At 50.8% G+C, this 27,623-nt stretch overlaps 2 long non-coding RNA genes across 4 annotated transcripts; one reads left to right on the top strand and one right to left on the bottom strand.

The window, feature by feature from the left end:
• Positions 1 to 25,826, top strand: LOC109274811 (uncharacterized). Of its 3 annotated transcripts, none has more exons than XR_008417760.1 (5): positions 1 to 333; positions 19,844 to 19,932; positions 20,517 to 20,627; positions 24,646 to 24,720; positions 24,862 to 25,826. It is a non-coding gene; the product is annotated as an uncharacterized LOC109274811 (long non-coding RNA). The 3 variants fall into 3 exon arrangements; XR_002083840.2 differs by lacking the exon at positions 1 to 333 and adding an exon at positions 18,840 to 19,316; XR_008417759.1 differs by lacking the exon at positions 1 to 333 and having other exon boundaries at positions 18,841 to 19,932.
• Positions 24,131 to 27,623, bottom strand: LOC109274812 (uncharacterized). The gene is made up of 4 exons (XR_002083841.2): positions 27,082 to 27,623; positions 26,862 to 26,978; positions 26,291 to 26,368; positions 24,131 to 24,296 (listed from the first exon to the last, which is right to left on the bottom strand). It is a non-coding gene; the product is annotated as an uncharacterized LOC109274812 (long non-coding RNA).

Here is a 27,623-nt window from a genome sequence, read left to right as displayed (position 1 = left end):
GCAACCTCTCTTCCACAGAGATGGACCCCCTCACCGGAGTTCACTTCCCCTAAACAGCAAGGGTGCTCAGCAGCTGTCTCTTTGGTGTATTTTCGGATTTGCCTTGCTGTTGCAAGAGTGGTCCCAACTTCCCCTTCCTAAAGGCAGCAGTGTCTGGTCCCAATGGGCCCTCCTTTGGTCTGGTTCCCACGATTTTTTCCATCTTGCACAATTCAAAACTTCTCCAGAGTGTGTGTGTCTTCTGACATTGGCCAAGTCCCCTCCCCATAGTTCCCCTAGCCGGTGAACTTGTCTCACTGAGGGCACACAACGCTGCCGCGCGAACTCGCTGGGGTAGGTTTTGGGGGCTCTCTGGGTCCAGGGCCGAGCGTGGTTTCTGCGGCAGCTGGGGAAATGTGCCACTCAGCTCTCGTGCTCCAGGGAGCACGTTTGACCGACAGCCCCAGCCATCTTGCCCCAGCTGAGCCCCCGCTTCCCGTGGGCTACTCTCAGCCCCTGACTGTGCGTGATGGGAGGGGGGGGGGTTCCAAGACAAGGCCATCCTGGAGAGACGCAGCATTCCCCCAACGCCGACTTTGGCTCAAGGACTCCCCATCAGCACGGTCGAGCCTTTCTTGGAACGGGGCTATGGTCTGGGACTCTCCGTATCCGATCGACCTTCTCCCCCACTTGCCACCCCCAAGTGCCAGACTTGCATCATTACGGCACAAGCCTCTCCCTGTTTTCTCCTGTTCTCGCTCTCTCTCAGAATCTCTTGCCTGTCGAATCCAATCTTGACACCTGCTTCTCGGGGGACCACGCTAACACAGCTATCAACTGGTTGGCCGTTGAAGTTATGTTGCTCCCAGCAAATGGTCACAGCCACAGCTAGTGTTTAATGAGCACATATCATGCATGGGCCAGGCCGTATCTCCACCAACCCCTTTTGCAACCATCCTGTTTTACCACGAGGAAACCGAAGCTCAGAGAAGGAAGTAACTTACTCAAAGCCACGATTGCAACATGACCGTAGTCTCCAGCAACGTTTTTTGTTCATCTCTGTCTCACCCTTTCTACCATAAGCTGGTGGGCACGGGCACCAAATCACTCTTCGTTAATCATTGCACGCCCCTCCTCGGAGTCCCACGTAGTCCCCGGCATGTAGAATGCTCTCGATAAATATTTGCCCAACGTACAGATGAATAAATGAGCAGCCAAAGAGCTGTGAACAATGGCCAAGTGGCTTATCCACATTGCAAAAAGGTTGTACTTAGACTGTAAAAAGAGGCTTTTGTTTGAAAGTCCTCAGCCCTGGGTAAGCGTGAAAGTGTGTATTTGAGTGTCTATAGGTATTAAAAGATATTTAGCTTCTCTTTTTCTTCTCTGTCACCCCTGCTCTCTCCAGACTTAGGAGGCAGAGTAGAGTGAGCATGGAATTAGTCAAATGTACATGTGACTCTTGGCTTGGCCATCCACAACTTTCTGGGTTTCAGTTTGATCCATAAAATGGGGGTAGTAACATCTACTTCCTCCAGTGCCTGGCAGAGAGGGGATTGAGTGGGCACCCAGTGGGTCCTGTTCTCCCACCACCAGCTCCGTTCGCCCACAGAGGTGGGGCAGAGTCAAGCTTGGGCTGAGGGGGAACGCTTGGTGGCTCCAGTGGCTGCGACATCAGTCCCCAGAGGGGATCAGGAAGCCCAGTGCTGGCAGCCTGGCTCCCTCCCCCCAAGCTGAGTGGTGGCATCCTGCCAGGCTTTTCCAAGCCTGCGGGCAAGTCTCTGGCCCCCGGCTGTCCCAGTTTCTGCCCACAGCCAGAAGGACCAAGCGTGAATCACTACATCAACACCAGGTTTCTGCAGCTGCCCTCGGGCCAGCCAGGCCTGACTGGATTAGTAACTGGATCACAGTCCCCGCCCCTGAGAGTGTCAGGGGCTCAGGAACTCAAAGCTGTCTGTTCGTCGCTTTGTAAATGGGGAAACTAGGGCCCCAAGAGCGGTGGGGGCTTCCCTAGGGACACACTGGTTCTCAGTGACAGAATAGGAATCAGAATCTACACTTGCTAGCTCCCACCTCAAGGGTTCATTCATTCATTCATTCATTGTCTGTGTCCTAGCTCTAAAAAATATATTTCACTTCTGTTCACTCCCCCCCCCCCCCCAGCCCCATCCCACAGGCCCAGCCCCTGGGAGCTCTCACCTGAATGGCTGCAGGAGACTCTATCATTTTTCACACAGCACCCAGAAAAGCGTTTTAGAAAATAAAAATTAGATCATGTTACCCACGTGCACACTCTTCCAGTTTCCTATCTCACTCAAAATAAAAGTCCAAGGCATCACTGAGGATCCACGAGCCCTATGGATCTGTACTCCTTGCCACTCTCCCACTCACATGCTTGGTTCTAATCATGTTGGCCTCCTCAATGTATCTGGAAGATTCCAAACTGGTCCCACCTCAGAGCCTTCCTGTATGCTGTTCCCTCTGACTTGCACACTTGTCCCCCAGGGTCCCCATGGCTGGTTCCTTCCTTCTTCCCCATCTCAGGGCAAACATCCCCCCTCAGACAGCCCACCCCCCCCCCCAGCCAACCTCTGCTCTGCCACCCTGCCTTATTTCCTCATAGCACATGGCTTTACCCAGTTACCCTGTTAGCTCATCAGCTTATTTGTTGATCAGTGGGAGCCCCCACAACAGTGGACGCTTCCTGAAAGCAGGGGTCTTATTCTCCATTGTGGCCCCAGTGCCTAAAAGAATCTCTGGCATACAGTAGATGCTTAACAAATGTTTCTTGGATGGATGCATGTATGCATGCATGGATGGATGGATGGATGAATGGATGGATGCATGGATGGATGGATGGATGGATGGGTGCATGGATGGATGGATGGATGGATGGACAGATGGCTGGATGGCTGGATGGATGAATGGATGGATGAATGGATGGATGAATGGATGGATGCATGGATGGATGAATGGATGGACAGATGGACTGACGGATGGATGGATGGATGAATGGATGGATGGATGAATGGATGGATGCATGGATGGATGCATGGATGGACAGATGGATGGATGGATGGATGCATGGACGGATGCATGGATGAATACATGCATGCATGCCTGGGTGCATGCATGGATGGATAGATGAATGCATGGATGCATGGGTGGATGCATGGGTGCATGGGTGCATGGGTACATGGATGGAAAGACAGATGGATGGGACAGATGGATGGAAGCATGGATGGATGGATGCATGCATGCATGGATGCATGGATGGACAGATGGATGGATGGATGGATGGATGGATGGATGGATGAAAACTCCAAGCAATAGGGCTTGGTGGATGTGGATAGGGAAGGACTAATCTTGGGGGAAACTTACAAAAGAAAAAAAGTCTACGTATATTTCCTCACTTAATCCCACATCATCTGTGAGTAGTACCTTCCTCCATTCTCCTAGGCCTCCTCCTCAGCTCCTTGTGGCCCCTCTCTAATGTTTGCTCTCTCTTGCTACTGACTCACCCCTGTTTTCAGGAAAACTAATTCATGCTCAGGTGCAATTAGCAGAGCACTCACATTCAAAGGAAGTTTTCATTTTTAGCTGCCTTCAAAGGTTGAAGTCAAATAAATGAATAGCAAATGGTGGAATTTTTGCAACCAGTGAGGTTGCGGGACTGTCCTGACTCCCTGAGATCAGATTCAGTATGCAACTATGCCTCTGTCTCAGGTAAACGTTGGCTGCCTACCCCCAAGTCAGGCTCGACTGCATGGCCTTCTGGATTTTGCTGGTCTCTGTCACCTCACTCCCCTCCCTCGCCCACCACTTTCCCAAGATAAATCAACCAGGTCAGTCAACACGTTTCGATGAAAAAGAAACAAGTTAGTCTTTTGATTCGACAAAGTGGGCCTTTCTTGAGGCAGAGGGGCTGGGGCGGTCGGGAGCATGTGGAATAAGCGTTGCCGGGCCAAGACAAGGCCCCTTTTGTGTCCAGGGACAAAGATAGAGTGTCCCAGCAAGATGGGGCCAGGGCCTTTCCAACACCAGCTCCGGCAGCCGGGATTGGCTGGCCATCAGACAAGTCCACCCCGTGACTGGGCAGCCCAGGCTCCTAGCCACCAGCCACCCCCCACCCCTCCCTTTGGCAAACAATTGGGTGGGAGTGAAATAAATTATGAAGCCGGACCGTCTGCTCTGTCATGGCCACCTGGTACTCATGGAATTGGGAATTCTCATATCCTACAGACCTGGTACTCGAGGGATCAGTGGCCCTGGAGCTTCCACAACCTTTGGACATGAGCAGACTTCTTGGGTTTGGCTCCAGCTCGGTGACCTTGGGCAATTCACCCCACCTCTCTGTTCGCCCTCCGCAAAATGGCACAAGAGTAATTCACCCTCCAGCTATTGTGTAGATTCAATGCAATGGCATCTCTAAAGAATAAGGCACATGCCTGGCACAGAGAGGGCCCTCAGTCATTACGATGCACAGTATGTCACGGTTTATATATCACTTTACATCCATGACCTCATTCTATGCACAGACTGCCACCCCCCAACCCTCTCTAAGGAGGCAGGATAACCATTCCTATTGGCTGAAGAAGAAAGGGAGGCTTGAAGGAAATTTGGAGAATCTGAACCCCTGGGGAGTTGAGGTATTCTGAGAGGAGACCAGCAATGTTATGAGTGGCCCCGGCTGACAGCTCGAGAGATGGTAACAGAATCGCCAAGAGAGAAATATCGCGAGAACCAGAGACTAATGCTAGGTCACACCTCCAGGTCTTTGCACGTGCTGTGTCTCTGTAGGAAATGCCATGTCCTTTTTGAGGGGAAGGGGGACAGAGTAATGGTGCCCTGCCTTTAAGACTCCACTTAGCCTAGGGAAGCAGGAAATTCACTCTTCCTTTCATACTGTTTCAAATGTTTGCTGTGTGGAAAAAATTTTTTAATGGAAACATCCGGTTGAATGTGTTCATTCAACAGATACTTACTGAGCACCTACTATTCATCAGACATGATGGGGTTGCTGTTTAAGACAACTTGGTCAGAGAGAGCTACTGGGGAGGTGACACTAGAGCAGGAGAGACCCAAAAAAAAAGCGAGGGAATGAATCATGGGAAGCCTGAGGGAAGGGAGTGGCCAAGGTAAGACTCTAGCTGGACTGATGAATCCTTGGCCAAGCAAAAGTTCTAAAGCTATTGCTCTTACTGATGGGTAAGCTCCAGTAGCCTGATTCCCCAGGCCTGACAGAGTGAATGTTGTTTTGAGGTCCTGACTCTCTTCCTCTTCCTGGCTGTGGTTTCTTGGCAGATTCTCTTACCCCTGGCCCTAGTAACCCTAGTAGAAGGTGGTAAGAATAGCCTGATCCAAATATTGGGATTGTCCTCATCTGTCCCAGTGTGCTCGCAATGGGATCAAAACCAACTCTTCTTCCTTTTCCCTCACCCCCCGCCCCCAGCACAGCCCAGCCCACAGAAGCATGGGGCCTAGGGGCGGGAGGGTAGGGAGAGATAGCCACCAGAGGCCAAGGAGCCCCACCCCATGTCTCAAGAAGTATCCTCCATGAGGCTCGAAAGCTGAGTCCATCTGACCTGGGTCTTGGGGGCCCCCAGAGCAGGGGAGTGCCCTGGCCTTTGTAGATCAGAGACAGGCTGGGCACGGCCAGATGTGGGGGGCCGCGAGCACTGATCGGCATGCCTGGGGCTCTTGTCACCTTATCCAGTGGAATTCAGAGGCTTAGAATCTCAGAGTCCTCGGTATTAGAGTAATAACTTAGAAAGTTATTCTAAAACGTTGCATTAGAATTGTGTTCAAATAATATAGAAATGTCATACCATCTTAGCAGCTTAGATTAGAATGTTGTGTTACAATGTCTTATAATATTGTAGCAGGACGTTATGTAATGTTATGTGTTAGAGTACTGTGTTGCTTTGGAGCATTGATTAGAATGTGGGTTAGAACTGTCCTAAAATGTTGAATTAGAATATTAAGCTGTGTCAGAATGTTATATTTGAGTGTTCTGTTATAAGACTATATTAGAGTGTTACAATAAAATATTGTGTCTCACTGTTTCGTTAGCATGTTTTCTTAGGATGGCACGTTGAATCTTAAAATCCAAAGCCAGCTCGTGGAATTGTTGGGTGCTTAGATGGGGGGCAGAGTGATCCCTGGCCTGGGAATCTCAGGAGGCTGGATTAGGGCTCAGCTGCAACCTGACCCTTTCCCTGATTCTTTCTCTCTTGGGGCCTCAGTTTCCCCATTGTTAAGACAACGGCTGTTGAACAGTGTGTTCTCTAAAGCCTCCTTCACATTGAATGTTTATGGGGCTCTGAGTGTTGGAATCTTACCCTTTCCCTCCTCCCGGGCAGGAAGTGAGAATTCTAGTTAACAATGAGCTTGATCTTATCGGGAATAAATGACTTTCTGGGAGTAAACAGCTTCCTCACTGACAGGAAAAGTAAGAGAATCAAGTGACCAGGGTGAGAGAAACTCCCAGCAGCCAGAACGAAGGGCCTCCTGCCAACTGCTCACTGTCTTCCTGAAGGCACAGGCGTCCCATCCCTCCCCAATCCAAGGATCAAGCATGGTCCCTGTCCCCGCCTCCCTGAAACACTCCCCACTCCCCCCACGCCCAGCCCTCTCCAGACCCCACCACTGACCACAGTCCTGGGTTCCCCACCACTGACCGAAGGGAGGAACTGCTGAGTTCTGAGCCATCCCTCCCCCACCAGGCTTTGGCCAGACCTGCCTCATCTCACAGCTCTGCCCCTTCCCCCTGTGGGTCAGGCCCCTTTAGAAGTAGGCCTTAGACAAGTGATCTGAGCAAAAATATCCTGGCCAAACTTCACTGCTCCTTACTCCTGACAAGAGAAATCACAGGGGCGCCTGGGTGGTGCAGTCGGTTAAGCGTCCGACTTCAGCCAGGTCACGATCTCGCGGTCCGTGAGTTCGAGCCCCGCGTCGGGCTCTGGGCTGATGGCTCAGAGCCTGGAGCCTGTTTCCGATTCTGTGTCTCCCTCTCTCTGCCCCTCCCCCGTTCATGATCTGTCTCTCTCTGTCCCAAAAATAAATAAAAAACGTTGAAAAAAATTTAATAAAAAAAAAAAAAAAAAAAGAGAAATCACAAGATATCAGGGTGACCTGGGAAAATCCACATGCTCACGCAGACTCTGTTCCATACATTTCCAGGGTTTTCACACACCCCGTGACCCATGATCTAAGGCACTGAAGGGGTTAAGCACACGTCCCACAGACCGGCTACTAGCTGCGAGTACTCTTGTACTAGAAGCCCCTTCCTCCTCTGAACGAACGTGTGTCCTCCCCTGCAAAGTGGGAGTGAGGGCTTGGAGTTTGTTGGGCCTGGTGGGCATGAACTTGAGATCACATCTGCAAAGCGTTGAGCTCAGTATCTATCAATGCACAAGTGTGCTGAGTTTGTTGAGATCTGGCCACACTCCACACTCCATCTTGCCTCCAGTCTGGAGTCTGGGCCCCCACCTCTCCACATACTCCAGTTTGGAGAATAACATCCATACCCACGGTCATGCTGAGATGAAAGAGGGGATCCATAGGATTAAGGGAGCCAGGAGCCCTTGTGCCTAGAAGGCTCCTTCCCTAGGAAGTGAGCCTGATGGTTTTTGCTGAAACAAGTCTCTTGATACCTACAAGGTCATCTGAGAAAGCAGACCCGGCCTTGACACCTGGCGTCAAAAGGCTGGGCAAGGTTCTAGCCCCACATTCATTGGCTCACCTCTTCCTATCACATGGCTTTGTTTATCTAATCTGTAAAGCGAGGCTTAAAAACGCACTTCTTTCCTGGGTCATCCTGGGGGTCAAATAAGGTGATATAACTCTTACATCTAGAAAAGACCATCAGTGGCCTTGTGTGCTGTGGGGATGGAGAGTACAGAATGTCTTGCAGAAACAGAGAAGAAAGGGAAGGGTGGAAGGAAAAGTGGGGAGGGAATGGAGAATTTAGAGAACTGGCCATGTTATGGGCAGTTCCTGGGGCAGTTCCTAGGGCAGTTCCTGGGGCAGTTCCCTGGGCAACTTACAGAAAGAGCCTGTGTGAGCAGTCAGCAGACTTGAGTCTGAATACCAGGTCTGCCATTAGGTCACTGTATGACCTTCAGCTGGCCCCCTGCCCTCTCTGGGCCTCAATGTCTTCATAGGTACCATAAACCAGTCAGACTGGTTGAACTCCAATGGATTTCTTGCTGTGTGGCCACAAGTCCTTGGCTTCTGGCTTGGCTGGGGAGATTCTAAACACTTTCCTTTTCACCTTCACGATTGGCCATAAGCTGGGAGGGAGGGAGGGAGGGGAAGAATCTTAGACTCCTGAGGTGGGGGTGGGAGGAGGCAACTGGGAGAGCTGAGGACAGCCAGTGGCCAACACCCCTGCCTGAGGGTTGGTAACAATTCCTAGATCCTACTTGGTCTGCTTTGCTGCTGATCACATGCAGGGAGCAGTGAGAATGGAAAGCAGTACCTGGCACTGGAGTAAAGCAGTGAGAAACCCAGATCCAGTTCTTGCTTGCATGGAACTAACATTCAGGGCGCGTAACAGGCAACGCATTAGAGCCCTGCTGTTTGCTACATATACATTTATTATTGTTATAGTCTCTTGTCGAGTCAACACTTTTATCGATATATAATGTCCTTCTTTGTCTCTTGTAACAGCATTTGGCCTAATGTCTATTTTGTCTGATATTAGTACAGCTACCCCAGCCCTCTTTTGGTTACTATTTGAATTGCGTATCTTTTTCCATCCATTCATTTTGGACCCATTTGGGTTTTTGGATCCAATGGGAGTCTTTTGTAACAGCCTAGGATATATTTTTTTTATTAAAATTTTTTTTAATGCTTATTCATTTTTGAGAGAGAGACAGAGTGTGAGCGGGGGAGGAATAGAGAGAGAAAGAGACATAGAATCTGAAGAAGGCTCCAGGCTCCAAGCTGTCAGCACAGAGCCTGATGTGGGACTTGAACCCAAGAATGCAAGATCATGACCTGGCCGAAGTTGGATGCTCAACCTGCTGAGCCACCCAAGCGCCCCTGTTTTTTTAAATTCACTCTGTCTATTTATGCTCTTTGATTGGAGAGTTTAATCCATTTTTATTTAAAGTAATCACTGCAAAGGAAGAAGTTACTTTTGTCGTTTTATTGTTTTCTGTGTATGGTATAGGCTTTTTGTCCCTCATTTTCTCCATTATTTCCTTTTTTGTGTTCAGTCGATTTTTTTTGTAATGACACATTTCGATTCCCTTCTCATTTCCTTTTGTGTATATTCTATAGATATTTACGATATCTATAGAAATGCCTATAAAATATAAATCTGCTAATGGTTGTCATGGGGATTATGTAGAACATCCTGAAGTTATAACCATCTAATTGAGTTCATACCAACTTAATTTCAATTGCATACAAAAACTCTATTCCAATACAGCTATGGTACTGATGTCACAAATTACATGTTTATACATTACATACCCCCTCACAGAGATTTATAAGAATGTTTTATTTGTGTGTTTTTTAAACCTTGTAGAAAATTTTAAAAATGGAGTCACAAAAAAACAAAAATAAAAAATGGAGTCACAAACCAAAATTATAATAATATTTGCTTTATATTTGCCCAATTATTTACCTTTCCTAGAGGTCTTTACTTCTACAGCTTTGAGGTGTAGTATCTTTTTATTTCAACCTGAGGGACTCTCCTTAGCAAAACTTGTAGGGCAGGTCTCATGGTAGTGAACTCCCTCAACTTCTGTTGATCTTGAAATTTCTTTTTTTTTTTTTATTTTTTAAAATGTTTATTTATTTCTGAGACAGAGACAGACAGGGCATGAGTGGGGGAGGGGCAGAGAGAGAGGGACACACAGAATCTTAAGCAGGCTCCAGGCTCTGAGCTGTCAGCACAGAGCCCGACGCAGGGCTCAAACTCACAAACCATGAGATCATGACCTGAGCTGATGTCGGCCGCTCAACCCACTGAGCCACCAGGCATCCCTGATCTTGAAATATCTTAATTTCTACCTCATTTCTGAAGGACAACTTTGCTGAATATAGATTTTTTTTTTTTCTTTTTGATATAGAACTCTTAGTTGAAAGGTTTTTTGTTTGTTTGTTTCTTTTGTTTTTTAACACTACAAGTGTATCCCTTCGCTGCCTGCTGGCCTTCAAAATTTCTGCTAATAGGCTGATAACTGTATCTGAGGATCCCTTGTATGTGATGAGTCACTTCTCTCATGCTGCTTTCAAGATTTTGGCTTCTGTTTGGGCTTTTTACAGTTTGATTATAATGCACCTCGGTGTGGATCAGCGTATATTCTACTTGGGGGTTGGTTCAGCCTTTTGGATTTGCAGATACATATACTTCATTGATTTTAGGAGGTTTTGGCCATCATTTCTTCAAATAAACTCTCTGCCCCTTTTTTCTCCTCATCTTATGGGACTCTCATAATCCATATATTGCTCCTTTAATGGTATCCACAGTCTTTTAGCTCTGTTCACTTTTCTTCATTCTTTTTTTCTTCCCATTCTTCAGACTCGATAATTTCTTTTTTTTTTTTTAACGTTTATTTATTTTTGAGACAGAGAGAGACAGAGCATGAACGGGGGAGGGTCAGAGAGAGAGGGAGACACAGAATCCAAAACAGGCTCCAGGCTCTGAGCGGTCAGCACAGAGCCCGACGCGGGGCTCGAACTCACGGACCATGAGATCATGACCTGAGCCGAAGTCGGACGCTCAACCGACTGAGCCACCCAGGTGCCCCCAGACTCGATAATTTCAATTGTCTTGTCTTCTTCCTTCAGCTCAAATCCATTGCTCATCATCATAGGCAGCAAGATGGCGGACTAGGAGCTCCAAGCTCTCATCCCTCCCACGGAAACATCAAAACAAAACAAAAATAAAAACTAGAAACTGCACTGAACTAATATAGGGGCCCTGGAAAACAGTCAGAGGCTCATAGTAACCAATCGAACATCCAATCAAAATGCCTGGCACAAGATCTTATGGGTGGGTACATACCATAGACCATCTACGGACCCAGGCATCTGTGGATCTATAGTCTCCCTGCAGTTTTCATAAGCAATGCCTGCTGCTTCTTCCTGCCTGAGATCCAAGTTGGATGAAAAAGGTACCATCCCTTCAGGAAGCACTCATCAGGTTAGAATGCTGCAAATAAGATCTGCTTCCCAAACTCTGATTTGAGGGAGGCAGTCGGGAACTAGATTGCTGCCTTGTCCAGCCCAAGAACACTGTTTTTCCAGGGAGGGGAGGGGACAAGGGCTAGAGTAACTACCACGAACCTTCTACGCTGTTTTGAGGGTGGCCTTTTCTTGACTGGATGGTCAGCTGGTTGCTGTAAACCTTTGACTCTTTTCCAGAGCATTTATATTGGTTCAGCCCAGTTTCTAGATTTTTGTGTTTGTTTTTGATGCTTCCGTGAGAGGGATGGGGGCTTAGAGCTTCCCAGTTTGCCATTTTGCTGACTCTGATGGACAATACACTAGAGACGGCCCAAATATCCAACTGCACAATACAGGGAAGTGAACTGCATTGCTAGAGTGAATGTGTGCAGGGCAGAAGCTACTATGGATCATTGGAATGAGGAAAAGCCTTGGGAAAGGGATGATTTTTGAACTGAAGAAGGGGGGAAGGAAGAATCCAAGAAAGGAACTAGGAAAAGAGCAAGGACAAAGGCCCCAAGGCAGGAAAGAACCTGGTTTGTCCCGGGCACTGTTAGAAGGCTAATGTGCCTGAAGCCCAGGGAGTCAGAGAAGACAGGGCCTGGGGGGCCAGGATGAGCAGTTTGGGCTTTACTCTAATTGTAATGGAAACCCATGGAGGGCTTTAAGAACTAGAAAGACTTTGTGCGTTTGTTTAAAATGAGACAAGGCTGCTGTGCGGGTGAGGCCTAGAGTAGAAGCAGAGAGACCGGTGAGGAGGCTGGTGTAGACGCCCTGGTGAGAAATGAAGCTAGAGTCTGCAAATGAGGAGGCAGCCCTGGGCAGGAGTCACCATGGCAGCGTCCCTGAGGGCTTTCACAGGTGGACCTGGGAAGAGCCCCGGCCAAGCCAAACCCAGTCTGGTGCTGGAGCGAGAAGTGGAAGGGCACTGCTTTGGCTCCCGTGGGCTTCTTTTGAAGTTCTGGGCTCCACCTCTCCCAGCCGTGCTTTTCTCTGGGGAAAAGAGGGCAAGCTGTGATGGCTGAGGGTGGCGGAGGTGGCAGTGAAAAGGTCCATGGAATGAGGAACTTGACCATTGAGAAGATGGGGAAGCAAGGGCCCAAGGGAGGGGAATGTGGCTTTGGCCTCACGGTGAGTAGGTCTTCTTTAGTGGGGCTGAGTCAGGTACCGCATGGCTCAGTTCCTGCTGGTACCGAGATGTCAGGATTCTCAGTGTGCCTGAGGTTAAGCACAAAGATTCCAGCGTTGGGCTGGCCTCGCCAGAGTCCTGATCCTCTGACTCACAGCATGATGTTGCACAGGCTGCTGCCCCTCTCCCAACCTCCGTTCCCTCGTGTGGACTACCGAGGTGACAAAAGTCCCCACAACACTGGGTCATCACGAACTATGTGAGATCACGTGTACGAAGCACTTAGTAGGTGTCTGTCGACACCGGCCACCTAGCACACAGTACTGAGTAAGTACTCAGTAATTGATCTTTGCAATGACAACAGTCATTATCAGCAGGGTAACAATTTTGAGGAACCCATCAGAACCACAGAATCCAGCTTGGTTTGGTTTGGGGAAACGTCTGAGCCCCAGAGTTCACCTGCCCTCAGGCCTCGCAGCCCATCTCAAGGTCAAAGTGAAATGTCGTGGGTCAAAGAGAAAGAAAAAGAAACTGCACGGAGAAGGGCAATGAGCGATTAGATCCGTGCCTCACAGATGGGTGCCATTGGAGACGAACTTTGAGGGGGGGTTGGAGCTACACATGTGAAGACCGCAGGGTGGCCTTCCGGGGGGAGAGAGGAGACTCAGCCAAGGCTTGGACGTAGGAAAACGTTTCTTATTCCTTTGGGGTAGACACGAAAGAGAGGCTCATTTGGGCCACGCTGCAGTGAAAAGTTTGTGGTGGGAGCGTGAACATGAGGAAATCAAGTTGTTGGATCGTCGCTAGACCACGGATGCAGAAGTGGGAGGGTTTGTCTGCACTCTGGACGTGGTGGGGGGCTGTGACTCTTCCTGGGGAAGAGAGGACTGTCCTTAGAGCTGAGCTTCAGGAAGGCCGCTCTGTCTGCCTGTACACAGGCCCACGGCCCTGACCCTTGCCCCGGGGCCAGGTCGGTGGTCTAGGCCAGGGATGCTGAGGCCCAAGCTTAGTCAATGGGAGTGTGGATGGAAGGACACTCCAGAGGGAAGGGGTGGTCAACAGCCTTGTCAACCACCTAGAGGTGGCAGGGGTGAGGGAGGACCCAGGGAGGACTCCCAGCTTGCCAGCCCAGGACACCGGGTGGCTGAGAGGAAAGACAAGGACAGCAGAGATGCAGGACGGAAGACAGTGGTGGCTCTGGGCCTGTGAGCCCTCTGCCCCGGGGGCAGTTGGTTCTGTGGGTCTGGACTGCGGGGGGGATCTCAGGATTTGGGGGCACAATTGTATTTGACAGTGGTTATACCTTGAGTTTGACTGGTTGGTTGAGGAACACGGGCAGAGGAGAGAAGGGTCAGGCAGGACGCTGGGCTGCCGCTGTCCCTTGGCCCACGTGTGGCCCGTCGGGCCCTGGAACAAGCCTGTCGCTCTCTTCTGTGCCATCCCCCCTCTTCTCATCTTACACTTCCTTTCTGGCCCTCACTTAGCTGCGTCATTTTAGGGAACTTGGAAACCAGGCCTCGTGTCTTTAACTTACAAAATTATACACTCCAATGAGCCGGAAAGGGGCTTTTGGAATAATTCTATTGAAAATATGTGGGTTTTCGCCTTGAAATGATCTTCCTGAAATTATCCCCTTTCTCTCTTTATAAATATTAAAAAGAAGGAATCAGAGCTTAGTGCTTTAAATCCCTATTCAGGGACTTTCTTGTCTGCCTCTCAGGAAAGCAGCCAGTCATTTCCGAGGAAGAAAGGAAGGCTGGCTCAGTTCCCTTTTACGTGACCCTGCCCCAGATCCACCTTTCGGAGTATCCCTGACCAATCCCTCCTTGTCCCCTTACAGCGAAACTGGGCTTTACTGGAATATTACACGTCAGCGTGAAGGGTGTGAGAGAGAAGGCGCAGGCTCGGGAGGGGAGGGGAGAGGGGAGGAGAGGAGGAAGGCTGCAAAGATGGAGGCAGACAGAGACAGAGAGAAGAAGAGAGACAGAGACAGGGAGGGAGGGAGAGAAATCGCTCTGGGGAGAAAGGGAGAGACATGTGTCCCCTACAGAGACAGGCTGGTGACAGAGACACAAGCTCAGGCGGAAGATCAGGGGGGACACAGAATACGGGGGCAGAAAGCAGCACACAGATGTAAGTGGGGTGGGGGGCGGGGAAAGGAGACACGGGAGCGGGACACTGGCAGAGTTGGAGGAGGCCATGAGGCCAGAGGCCCACAGAATGGAGTTGACACTGACTGACAGGTGGGGTAGGGAAGAACCATGGGAGAGAGACGCAGGTGGATGGTGACACACGGCGGGGGGGGGCGGGGGGGGCGGGGGGGCTGTGGGAACAAGGAGACCGGATGGGCCTGTGCCACCCTCAGGCTGAAGGCCAGCGTGTGCTGGGGACAAATGCGTGGCTCGTGTGCAGGATGGCATCTGATGGAGGGAAGTTCCTCATCCCCAGCCCGGGCCCTCTGGCACTTGCCTCAGGCCCATGATTCCCGTTAAGCCCTGCTGACCTTTGACATCCGGGGGGAATGGGGGCAGAGGGCAGAGGTCAACAGAAGGACCTGAGTTCAAGCATCAGCTCTGCCAATCACCGCCACGTCACCCTGGGCACGTCATGCCGTCTATGGAACCTTGGTTTTCTCACCTGCATGGTGGGGGACGGTGATACCCAATCGCGGGGCTGTTGTGCCGCCCGCTGTGAGACACCCGCCCGTAAAGGCCTTGGCACAGCGCCCAGATCGCTACCCTCACAGGAACGGGGGTAGACGTCACCCATGGTGCAGTCTAGGGCTCAACTGCGATCCTTCTGTAGACCTCAGAACTCACCAGTCAGGGCTGACCCTGGGGACCTAGGTGTAAAACCCCTCCCCCACAGGCACCCCAAAAGGGGAAATCTGCGGAGGGAAGGGAACAGGAAGTTTTAGTGGCTGGGAGAGATTCTGAAAAGGCTTTCCCAGGCAGCCCTGGTGGGTACAAGAGGCAAGGGCAGTTGGATTCACCTAACTGGCCTCCACCTCCCTGAAAGGGGACGCGGGAAGAAGGGGCGTGCCCTGGCCCACGGCTCCCTGTGTGACCTGGAGCCCCTCCAGGACTTCGTCTGCCCGTCTGACCAAGGGTAGCAGACGACAGGCTCTGAGAGGGCCTTTGAGGCCCTGACCCTCAGGGTTCTAGGAGCCCGTCATTGTAAGCAGCCTGACCTGGGTGGGGTGGGGGTGGGGAGGGTGTTCCCGGCTCCCCCTCCCCCACAGACTGCAGCAGGAACCAAGGCCCCAGCGCCTTCTGAAGGCTCGGTCACAAAGCGCGGTGGTCGGTCACCGGTTACCACATAAGCCAAGCCCTTGATCTGCTGTGTTTGAGGAAACTCTTTGTTCCTTTCAAGCCTCTATTCTCTCAGCTGGGGCTGGTGCACAGACCGAAGCAGTGAGTTTGCTCTTTCTTCCTTTTCTTTTTGGATTTTTAAAAATAACCGGCTTGTGTGTGCAGGCAGCATTCCAGAATTGGGTTCCCAGGCTGGGGTTCAAGGCCAGGCACTCCAGCAGCCCCTCGCTCCCGGGAAGGCCTGGGCGGAGGGAAAGCCAAAGGGCCGGGTGAGGGGGCAGGGCATTCAACCTGTGCCCCAGAGAGACTCAGGTTCGGGAGCCAGCCCGGGAGGGCCCACACTGGTGCCCTCCCACCGGCTTCTGGACTTTAGTTTGTCGAGTGTAAGATAAGAGCCAATCGTGGAGACAGCTGCCTCTCTCCCTTGCTGGGTCCGTGCCAGACATCGCTGATCGATCGCCCTCCCCCACGGAGCTTGGATGAGCCCTGAGAATCCTTTTCAGCACAGTGCTCTCTCTGGGTGTCTACCACCAATAGGATTTGGCTTGCAAACAGACCTACCTTCCATCCCGGGACATGGTTATCTCTGAGAGGTCAACACAAAGTAGGCACTCGATAAATATTTGTTGGATAAATAGACTTTCCTTTTCTTTTCTCTCTCTTTTTTTTTTAAATCTTTACGGCACGTCAGCCACTATTTTCGAAGCACTTGCTAGGCTGTGAACAAAGCAGAGTTCCTGACCTCCATCCAACATGTGGGGGAGACAGACAATAAGCAAATAAGCAGAGAGAACTACATCGGATGTCAGGTGGTGAGCAGTGCGATGAAGAAATATGAAGCCGCGTAAAACAATGGAGAGTGACAGGGTGTGGGCATAGGCGCTCCTCGTAGGTAAGGTCATCGGAGGAGGGCTTCTGGAGCGCGACACTGGAGCAGAGACCTCGGCAAGGCGAGAATCTCTGAGAGCCCATCCCTCTGAGGCTTTGAGGCTAAACTGGTTTGACACTAAGATACTAATCTGCGTTGTGTACGATTCCAGAATTCCACGACTCTAAGAACCTCTAACTAAAATTACACATTTCTACTGTTCTCGCCTCCCATGGAAATGATTCTAGAATTTTGTGATTCTGAAATGTTAGGATTCACTGAAGCATCTTTTTGCTTGAATAGACCAGGATTCATTGCCTACCCTCTCCCCGCTACCCCCAGGAAATGGAGCTGAAAATAGAAACCGTCAAAACAACAAGCCATTCCAGCTCTAAGTGCCATAGTAAACAAATGGTCCAATGTTGCTCCGATGGGTTAATTGCAAGCCCATTCATGAGGGATCATCAGTTGATGGAGAGGAGGAGTGAGCCCCTTGGGAGAAGGGGTGGCTTGTGGCCGGCCCTGGGGTGGGGCAGGTCTGTACCAGCGGCCAACGCTCTGGATGTCTCGCTCTGGCCCCTTTGGCTTTGGGGATCAAAATGGTGGACATTTTGACGAGGAGTGTAAAGAGAGGCCTCTCTGAGGGGGTAGCATTAAAGCCGCACCTGAGAACTGATAGGATGCCAGGTTCACAGCCGGGGGGGAGAACAGTCCCAGGTAGAGAGAACAGCAGATTCAAAGGGCGAGAGAGCTTGGCTGGTTCCCAAAGCAATTGGAGGACAGGAAAATGAGATGAGATCAGAAGGGCAGGAAGGGGCTGGATCCTACAGGGGTTTGTCGGCTAGGATTGGGAACGTGGAAGCTACTGGAAGGTTTTAAACAGTGAGTGATGTAATGTAATTCCATATTTAAAAGATCCTGGGTGCTCTAAGTACAGCGGACTATGGGGGGGTGGGGCACGAGTGGAAGCTGGAAGGCCAGTAAGAGACTGCGGTGTTTGTCCCCGGAAAGAGTGGCAGCGGCATGGATTTACATGGTAGCAGGTGGATCCATCTGTTCACCCATCTCTTCTTTCTGCCCTCCCTTCCTCATCCCTTCATCCATCCATTTATTAACCGAACACTTATTAAGTGTCTATGGAGAGCCAGGCACAATGCTGGGCTTATAAGGACGAATTAAACGTGGTTCCCGACCGCAAGGAGCTCACAGAACGGCAGGTCCCTGAGCCTGCAATGTAACGGTAACGAATGTCCCAGTGCAAAGTACCCCGCGGGCTCATGGGATGTGATTCACCGAGCCCGGGATGTTGGAAAAGGCCTCGTGGAGGACATGTCGGTGTTTGAGATGTTGGAAGGTCTGAGATGTTGGAGGGGCAGCTCGGGGAAGGGTGAGGAGGCAGCACGAGTGAGTGTCCTGCAAATATGTGGCTGTCCAGGTTGGTGGGATCAACGACCAGGTGCGTGGAGGGACACCACGGGAAAGGGGTTCTGGGCCAGCTTGGGGAGGGGTGGGGACACATGCCTGTGACTTCCTGCTCAGCTCCGCCTGCCCCTACCGGAGCGGAGTAATTTAATTAAGTACCAGCCCTTAAACAAGATGCAGCTGTTTAGCAGATGTTGCCTTTCACCCCAGATGGAGGCACATCTTGGCGACGGGCACAGCGTTTCCAGGGCGCCTAATTTGTAAGGCTACGGAGAGGAAAGAAATTCAAGATGCGGCCATTATTATTTAATGGCCATCGTTCATGACACACACACACACACACACACACACACACACACACACCCCAGCACCACAGCCACATGGCCACCATTCCTGTTGGCTCGGAATGGAGACAGAGGCAGGCCCCGGGGAGGGTGATTTGCTGGTTCTCAGAGAACAAGAGAAGAAAAGCAGAGGAAAAGGTCACCAATCTGCAGAACCCCCAAGAACGTTTATGCGAGTGGAAAGCAGCGACTTATCCCTCATTTTGCGCGAAAGGGGCACAATCGGTAACCACGATCTATTGAACTCTAACTCAGGAGCCAGGCGCTGTGCCAGGTGCTTACACATACCTTGTCTCTGCCTCTCTAATCCTCCCAACAGCCATGCTCGGTCCTACCTCAGGGCCTTTGCCCTTGCTTTCTCCCCTGGCCAAGGAACACTCTTCTTTCAGAGGCCCACAGGGCTAATTCCCCAAAGACCTTCAGGCCTCACAATAAATGTTGCCTCCCCATAGAGTCTTTCCCTGACCAGCCTACATAAAAGGCACCCTTCTCCATAAGTCTCCACCCCTTACCTTACTTGCTTGCTTTTCCTTTTCCTTCATTACCATATATATATATATATATATATATATATATATATATATATATCTTGTGTCTGTTTCTCTCCTCTAGAGTTTAAATTTCCAAGGGCAAGGATTTTTGTCTGTTTTATTCCTTGCCAGCTCTCCAATATGCACAAGAATGCCTGACTCAAGACAGAATCCTATAAATATTTGTTCAATGGGTAGAGAAATGATCAATGGATCTCACCGAACATATAAAAAGATTGTCAGGGAGACAAAATTACTCTCCCAAGAGTTACACATCCGGCAAGGGGTGAGTTGGGATTTGAGTTTGGGTCTGTCCCTTTCCTAGGGACTTTTCCTTCTCCGTAGCACTTATCACCGCTTATGTATTATTTCTGGGGCTGTGTTTGGTGTCTTTCTCCTCTCCCACCGGAATGGGGGCTCCAGTGAGAACAGAGTTCATGTGTTTTGCTCATAGTTATCTCCCCAGCACCCAGACAGAGCTCCCCAGCACCCAGGAAGCAGCTCATAAATATATGCTGAGCGACACTTTATTCTCACAAGCAATCCTGCAAAGTATGTTTCCTCTGTGCTATTTTACACATGGGGACATTGAGGCTCAACCAGAGAAGTGATTTGCCTTGCTTAAGGTCATCTGGCTAATGAATAGAGAGCTGGGATTTGAACCCAGGCCTCCTGAGCTCATTGGTCATGGAGAAGGGGACCCCCATTTAACGCTTGCTGGTTCGACCCACCCAAAGGCAACAGCTGCTTGGCCGAAAGCTCCACTCACAACCTACCAGGGAAGGCATTTCCCCCTCAAGGTCAGCAGTGTCAGGGCCGATGTGAAACTCACCCTTAATACACAACTCCCCAGTTTCGTCCATTTAAGTGAAAACTTTGATGTTATTTTAACCCAAATCCCCCGTTGACTTCAATGGAAGCTTTGAATCCACGAGGAAGGTCAGACAGTGTTTTTGGAGGTAACATGGGCACCCAATGGAAATCATATTAGCATACTCATTATCATCAGGGCCCTTTGAATGTGTTTTTTAGCTGCTCCCTTAAAGTTGACTTGGTGACAATGGATCCTTTCTGTTCAGGAATCACTGGGCCAGAGTGGAGCTGTGGTCGGCTCCTGTGTGCTTTTCTGTGCTTTTCAAATGATGACAGTGAACCCATGTTGCATAAGGTAATGGAAAGAACGCCATCCACCAGGCACCCTGGTGGTGAATGAAGTACATTGTCTGGGTTTGAAAGAAATAACTCTTTAAGTCACTTGTGCTGGGACCCCAGGGATGGGCTCAGGTAACAAAAGGTGTTGCTAAACGGCCTTCCAAGAAAGCTGGCCCCTGTTAACGGGAGGCCCCTGGGCGCAGCAAAAAAAAAAAAAAAAGAAAAAGAAAAAGAAAATCAGGAATTGGCCTTGGTTGACAAGATGGTTGTTCAACTTGAGAAAATTCCAGAATTGCCTGGGGAGCATTTACTACACCCAGTGCCCAGCGCCCCCACATCAGACCATTTGGTTCCAAATCCTGGGAAGTGGGGAGACCAGAAGGCATCAAAGGTTTCTAAGTGTCCTCAGATGACTCCAGTAGGCCAAGCGGCAGCTAGTAAGTAGAGCTGAACTGATCTCTTGTCAAACCAGAAGGGAGGGGAAGAGAGAAGTTGTGGGTGGTGACAGTGGAGAGGGAAGGGCGATCGGAAGTCCTCTGGGGATGTGTCCGGGAAGAGGAGCTTCGGAGAAGACACCCTCGTTTTTATTTCTGCTCTTAGGGAAATGTTCAAACTACGGAAAAGTGCAGAGAATCATACGACGACCCCACTACCTGGTACCAGCCTCATCAATCAGCAACACGGAGTCCCTCCGGTGTGAGGGGGTTTAAGGTGCGTGCTGCAGGCCGGTGGGGCGCCCCAGCTTCCCTGGGAGCCTCCTGGAAAGCCCACGCTGCTCATCAGTGATTCCGTGACAGCAGATCCTTGGCTGGAACACAGAACTCCAGCGCCGAGTTCTTGGGCTGGAACGTGATTTGACAGGAGAGCCAACAGCTGGGACACAGCACTTTTGTATTAAGGCAAAAACAGTTATATTCAAAAAGAAATTGCCACGCATTTGTCCTAATCCCTCCTTGACTTGTCTCCTTGGTTCTCTTGTTTGGGGATAGGGCCTTGGGGCTTACCCCTAAAAGGATCAAGGAGGTGAGTGAGTAGCCTGGGAACACCCGGAGGGTGACAGCTGGGCCAGGGTGTCTCCAGAAAGTCCTACTTTGTGTGCTCCTTTGTTCTTCCGACAAAGATTCATGGAGCGCCTGCTTCATGCCAGGGGTCGTGTTCTAAGTTGTGGGTTCACGCAGCTCACACAGTCGAGTGCAGGAGATGGATGGTCAACAGAAAGGACAACGGGCAGCAAGTCGGATTGTGACATGTAGCACTCTTGCTACAGAAAAAAAATAAATAAAGCAGGGAAGTGGATGAGGGCGGCTGGCACTCGTTAGTAAGATGCCCAGGGAAGGGCTCTCTGCCAAGGTGACCCAAAGAAAGTGAGGGAGGAGCCAAGAGGGAGGAGCATTCGAGGCAGAGGGAATGGCACATGCAAAGGCCCAGTGGTGGGAACATTCCTTCCAAGAACAGTGAGCATGTTGTGTGGCTGGAGCAGAGGGAGAGTGGGGGACAGGGCTGGCAGGTGATGCCAGGGAGGCAGCCGTGGGAAACCGGTGAGGCCAGAGTGGCAGACCATGAAGGCCTGTAAAGACCTTTGTTTCTCCCAAGTGAGGGGAGAGTAACTGGTGGGTTTTGAGAAAAGGGATTGGAAGATCTGGCTTTTGTTTTCATGGGACCCCTCTGGCTGCTGAGCACAGAACGATTATAGAAGGTGAGCACAGAAACTGGAGAAGGCTACTGTGTTCATCCCAAGGAACAGGGGACCGAGGCCCAGATCGGGGTGGTCAAGGTGAGCATGTCTCTGGAACCACAGAGGTGGTCGGTTTCTGGAAATGTTTGCCGGGTAGAGCCAACGGGATTTGTTGGCTGAAAGAATGTTGGAGTAGGAGACCAGCAGGGGGGTCAGGATGACGCCAAGGTGTTTAATCTCAGCAACTAGACAGGGAGGTTTGGCATTTCCTGAAATGGAAGTCCTGCAAGGAGGGATGCTTTGGGGAGGCATGGTGGGAAGTTGTGTTTGGAACAGGTTAAAATTGAGGTGCGTGGGCAACACAAAATGCATATGGAGGTATGAACCTGGGGTGCAGGGGAGCGGCCTGCCCTGGCGTCCCGCCGCCCAGATGGTGTGTGATAGCCTGATCATAGGCAGGGGAGTGGACCAAGCACAGACCTGGGCCTCTCGTGAGCCAGGCACCGGGCCAGGCTGTGTCTTCTGGCCTCCTCAGGCCAGAGTCACGCCTGGGGCTTACACGGAGGGGGTTACTGCCCCCTCTCCATTGGCCACTTCCCATTATTAGCATTTACCCTGAGGTTGAAGAGGAAGGCTGATCCAGCCAGATTTAGGATGAAAAGGGCTGAAACTCTCAAGTTACCTGGAGCCGCGGGAGCTGTTGTCAAACTACGTGCAGGGATTGAAAGGCAGGAATTCTGAGCGCGCCTCACAGAAGGTGGTTTAGCCGCCGGGAGACCATTCAGGACCCAGGGCTCAGGACCCAGGACAGAGCTCACTCTCCGGCCTCCTAGGCAGCAGGTGTCTGCGGGCCTCCACCTCCCCTACCGTCTCCCCTCTTCCCTCCTCTCCCTGGAGGTTTGGGCTTCCTCATTAACCCTGCGCCTTCATACGGTCTTGGCACCATCCGACCTGGCCTGGTCTTCCAGCTTTTGTGCATTTGACCCAACTCTCTTCGACCCAAACCCCAACCGGCAGCCCGGATGGGTGCCGATTGGTTTGGTTAATGCTGATTGGTTTGGTCGAACCACCCTCAGCTGTGCTGGGTGGAGCTTTTGCCCCAGGCTATATCATTGGTTAGCCTATCTCTTGGCAGCCTTTGGGTCAGGTGACTTCTCCTGCTCCAATCGGCTGTTGGGGCACTTACGGAAGTGGATACAGACTCTAAGAGCCACCGTGGCAATGGCGATAGTAATAACAGCCGCGTAAGGTATTGATCACGGTGGACTCTGGATCAGGCAGTTTGGGTACAGGTTCAAACCCTGCCCCTACCACTTACGGTGACCTTGGGCAGCTTTCAACCTAACCGTGTCCCCATCTCCTCCTCTTTAAGTGGAGAATAATAACGTTAACTACGTCTTAGGGTTACAGTGAGGACTACTAAACTAGGCAATGAAACATCTACAGGACATATTTAATGAGGGTTGCATTCAAAAATGTAATTAAAAATGTAATCACCGTTGTCATTACTACTGGTCGGACAGTTCTTCTGCCCTTAAGTGTTTTAAAGGCACGTTCTCACTCAATTCTCCACAAAAATGCCAATGCAACAGGCTGTGTTTTTAATCCCACCTGACGAACGTGAAAATGGAGGTACAAAGGAGTTATGTGAATTGTCCAAGGGTCCCTCAGCTAGTGAGGGGTAGAGCCGGGTTTATAACCCAGGTTTGACTGGCCCTTGACTCAGAACCATTGCTCTGAATCATCATGTCTCCTGACGGGCGCATCTATGTGTAACTGCCCACTGTGGCCCACTTCTTCCGTGAGGCTGCGGGTAGGAGCCCCCCCAGAGGGGGCAGCACTCTGCCTGAAACTGCCCCCAGCCCCACCCCAACTCTCCCTGCCCTCCAAAGAGACAATGCAATCTGCTGAAGTGCGTTCTGCACAGGTCACCAGCTCTGATCTGCAAAGGCCGTTCCTATCCCTTGTCCTGTGTGGTCCTTAATGCCTGAGTAAGTCAGCAGAGCAGGGATTATTCCTCCCATTTAACGGATGCAAAGACTGAGATTCACCAAAAGGGAATCAGGATTTGAACCCAGGTTTGTCCCTTTCCCTTCCTCTATCCTCCCCACGCCCTGCAGGGCAAAACTGAAGCGAATTTGGGAGCCACTAGATGTTCTGGAACTGGGTAAAATTAAGGCGAGAAGAAACTGGGATTAGAGCTGGAAGGCGCCTCCTTGCACTGGGCGCACAGAGGCCAGGAGGTCACTGGGCCTGTATCCTGACCACTGCTTAGCAATGTAGCCAGTTCTACAGTCTCCTACTCACACTCATGGTCCAGAGTTCATTCAGGGTATAAAGAAAGTGGAATGACATGAATTTCTGGTGGCAGCTTAGTTTAATGAAATATGCCCACTACCCCGGCCAAAGGATCGCAGGAAGGAGGGGGCATCTGCAGGCTCACGGCTTATGTTTACCTCTTCTGGCACTTAAATTCCAAGCATGGGCCTTGTCCGTGCTCCAGGGTAATTTCCAATAAATTTCCAATAAATTTCCAATAAATGATCCCGGGCTGCACATGTGTGGGTGCCTCAGCACATCCCTGGAATCTGACAGACGAGGATATGAATCTCCACCTTGCACCTACTCACTGTGTGGCCTGGGGCAAGCCACTTAACCTCTCGGGGCTTCTCTTTCCTCATATATGATCCTTTCTCATTGGGTTACTGTGAGGACAGAGTAAGATATATTCATATGGTGCTTGTTTAAAGTGCCTACGCATTTATTGTTATTTTAGGCATTAAAATCCCTGGTCCCCCCCACAAAAAACTTCAGAACTTGCTGTTGGCATGGGAATGATTAAAAGATTTACCTTTTAGGAACATAAAAAAAAATAATTAAGAAGGAAATGTTATTATTTTGGTGACAGCGTGGAGGATGTCGCAGGAGGGACAAGAATGGAATTGAAACATGTCCGCTAAGTATGTGTTTGGCTACTGGTAGCAAAAAAAAAATCCAACAGTGCGACAGATTTCTAGTTTTTCCTCAATATCCACTCTCTCCTTTTGTCAACAGAATCCCTAATTTCAGCAGGACATGTGGCAGCCCAGAATGAAGATTACACTTCCCTGCTTTCTTTCCGAATCCCAGGTATGTCCATGTGAGTTCTTACCAGTGAGAAATGTTTTGTGTGGCTTCTAGAAAATGTCTTAAAAAGGAGAATAGATATCTCACTCCTCTCTTTCTCTTTGCTGGCTGGAATTTGAAATGTGACGACTGGCTCTCAAACAGCCATGCTGGACTATGTGATGAATTAAAGATGGCTACTGATTCTTTGGTCCTTCTCCCTTCAAGAGGAAGAGTTTGTTTGGCCTTCCTCTCCGCTTAAATCTGGGCTGGCCTGTGACTTATTGGACCAACAGAATACAGTGGAAATGATGCTCTGCCAATTCCGGACTTTGTCCTTAAGGCAACTGGCAGATTCTGCCATGGTCTCTTGGATCCATGGCTGCCAAGGAAAAGGTCAAACCACTCTGCTGGAGAGACCCCCCCCTGGAGAAGCCCTAAGACCTTACGGAAAGGAATTAGGGACCCGGCTGAGCTCAGCACTGCAGTCTTCCCAAACCATCTTGTTCCTCCAGATGAAACCAATCATCAGCTGAACGCGGCCAAGTGACTAGTCAACGCCCATGGATCAGAAGGACCGCCCAGCTGAGCCCTGGCCGAATTTCAGGCCTGCAAAACTGTAGAAAATAATAAACATGATTATTGTTTGGGGAGTGTCTGCTGGGTACCAATACGTAACCAGAACAGACCATGAGATAGAAGGTATTTGTTGAGGATGCTGTAACAATTACACCATCTGGAGGCCTGGCCGCCTCCGGATATTTTGTCCTACACGAAAAGTAGACTCTGTTTGTTTAAGCTTTGATGATACCTTGGGTCGTGGCTCATGGCCTCAGTTTCCCCACGATTATTCATTGGAGCATTAACGCCTGCCCTGTTACCTCCTTTTGCATGTAATACAAACAGTGCATATCCAAAAAGACCATGGGGCGTGCCCAAGTCGTTATGATACATTTCATGTGTCCGTAATCGGATACGAACTTGTCAGGGGGCCAACTGCGATGGGTTTTGGAATCAGATATGTTGGGACTGGAGGCTCAACTCTGCTACCTTCTAATGTGAAAAATCGGACCAGCCACTGAATCTCTGTGAGCTTTGTTTCCTCATCAATAAAAAACAGACGATGCCTACTTCCCTTGTAGAGTCTGTGTGAGGATTAAATTAAATGAGATTAATCCATCTGGCTGATAAACGCTGAATATCTCCTATGTGCTAGGCCAGACCCACTCCTGATATTGGTGGGGTCTGGGCTCCCCCCCATCCCCCCAAATCTAAATGTTTAAACATTATACATCAAGCTAATATATTGTTTTTAACATGTTCTATCCTTCTCCTCGATGAATGTAAGTAACCTCACAACAACCTGGAAGGCCAGGTTCAGTTTGGAAACCTCAGACCCCCCAGACGTGCAGAATGGTGGCAGTGGGGAGGGCTGGCCCCTTCCCTTGTCATCCCCAGCCCCAGGCCGCTCTGTGCAGACCCCACATGCATGTGTGTAGACACCCCATGCCTTTACAAGCTCCCTCCACCCCCATGCTCCACACTGCCCTTTGCCTACCCCCCAGGCCTAGTGTTCTGCCTCCAGAGAACATACCAGCAAGAGGCTTGCACAGGCCCTGGAAGCCAGCTTGGAACCTTTGGATTTCAGGAATCCTGGGAACCCAGAGTATGTCTAGAAAAGAGATAAAGTCTTGGGTGGCTATCTCCCCTTGGCCCTGGGGGGTCATACACAGCTGGAGGAGGGCCAGAGAGAGGCCCTTTAATCCGTGAGGACAAGGGTAGGGTCCCCCTTGCCTGGATCTAAGGGCCAGGTCAGGCCTATGCTGGTGGGGCTCATCAGCAAATGAAACTGGTAACAAGCCACCTGACCCATTCCTTCAGTCTGGGCCTCAGTGTCACCTTGTCTATAAAATGAGGACTTAGCTGATCTGATACCTTGGTTGGAGACCAAGGGCTGATGAATGTCACCAGCAATCTCTTAGAGGCCAGGAGATCAGAAGGCTAGGGGGCGGGTTGAAGAGCTAAGCGACCAATTTACGCTCTCCGTCCTCCCTGTGGAAAGAGCCCTCCTCTAGCCTCAGCACTCTCTTTCTGAAGTCATCATCCCTCCTCGCACAGCCACAGTGCGAGTGATTACGTGGCCACACTTGGAGCCCAGCTGTCACCTGCAGTCCGAATCTGGTCTCCACCACGTACTGGACGCTCGAGGAAATGGGGAAATCGTTCAACTGCTTCAACTTCTCATTTCCCTCCAACAGGCGATTCAGCCTCCATTTTCCCATCTGTGAAAGGGGGTCATGCTCTCCCTCAGGTTTGCTGTGAGCTTGGGGCCGACACAGACACGACAGCATTCAGAAGGGAGCCTGGCACAGGCTGTACACTTACCTGTGCTTCTATTATGTTACCACTTGGTGTTATTTCAAATGATCTTGTCTGTTTTCTCCTTTACTTGTTTACGGTCTTGGAAACACAGACGACCCACAGGCAGCCCTGTCTGCCCCGCTCCCCGCCGCCTCCCGCGCGCGGCGCTTGCAAAGACCGAATTCCAGCCGGCGGCTGGGCCCTGATGCACGCCACCTCCCGGTGCAGAGGGGGAAACTGAGGCAGGGGTGTAACGCCTGGGAGCGAAGGGCCGCAGGGACCAGCCCCGCCGCCCGCCGCCCGCCGGGCGGGCACAGAGACGCGCTCTGAGCGCGGGTTGCCGCAGCGCGGCGTTTCTGTTCCTGGCGCGTGTGTGTTTCAAGACGCGACCCAAGCGACCGAGGAAAAGAGGTCTCCGTCCCGGTGCGCGAACAAAGGCCTGTGCACGCAAACAAGAACTGCGCGCTTGCTGAAGGGCCTGGTTTGCGGAGCGCAGCGTGCGCCCCGGCCCCCCGCAGCAGCGCGCCCTCCTCGGGCCCGCTGGGGGCGGCGGGGCCGCGGGCACA

This window comes from Panthera pardus, unplaced genomic scaffold, assembly GCF_024362965.1.
Source record: "Panthera pardus isolate Hobbes unplaced genomic scaffold, ASM2436296v1 HiC_scaffold_25, whole genome shotgun sequence".
Classification (NCBI taxonomy): domain Eukaryota; kingdom Metazoa; phylum Chordata; class Mammalia; order Carnivora; family Felidae; genus Panthera; species Panthera pardus.
Note: the sequence above shows the minus strand (reverse complement) of the source record. Positions and strands in the feature narration are given on the sequence as shown.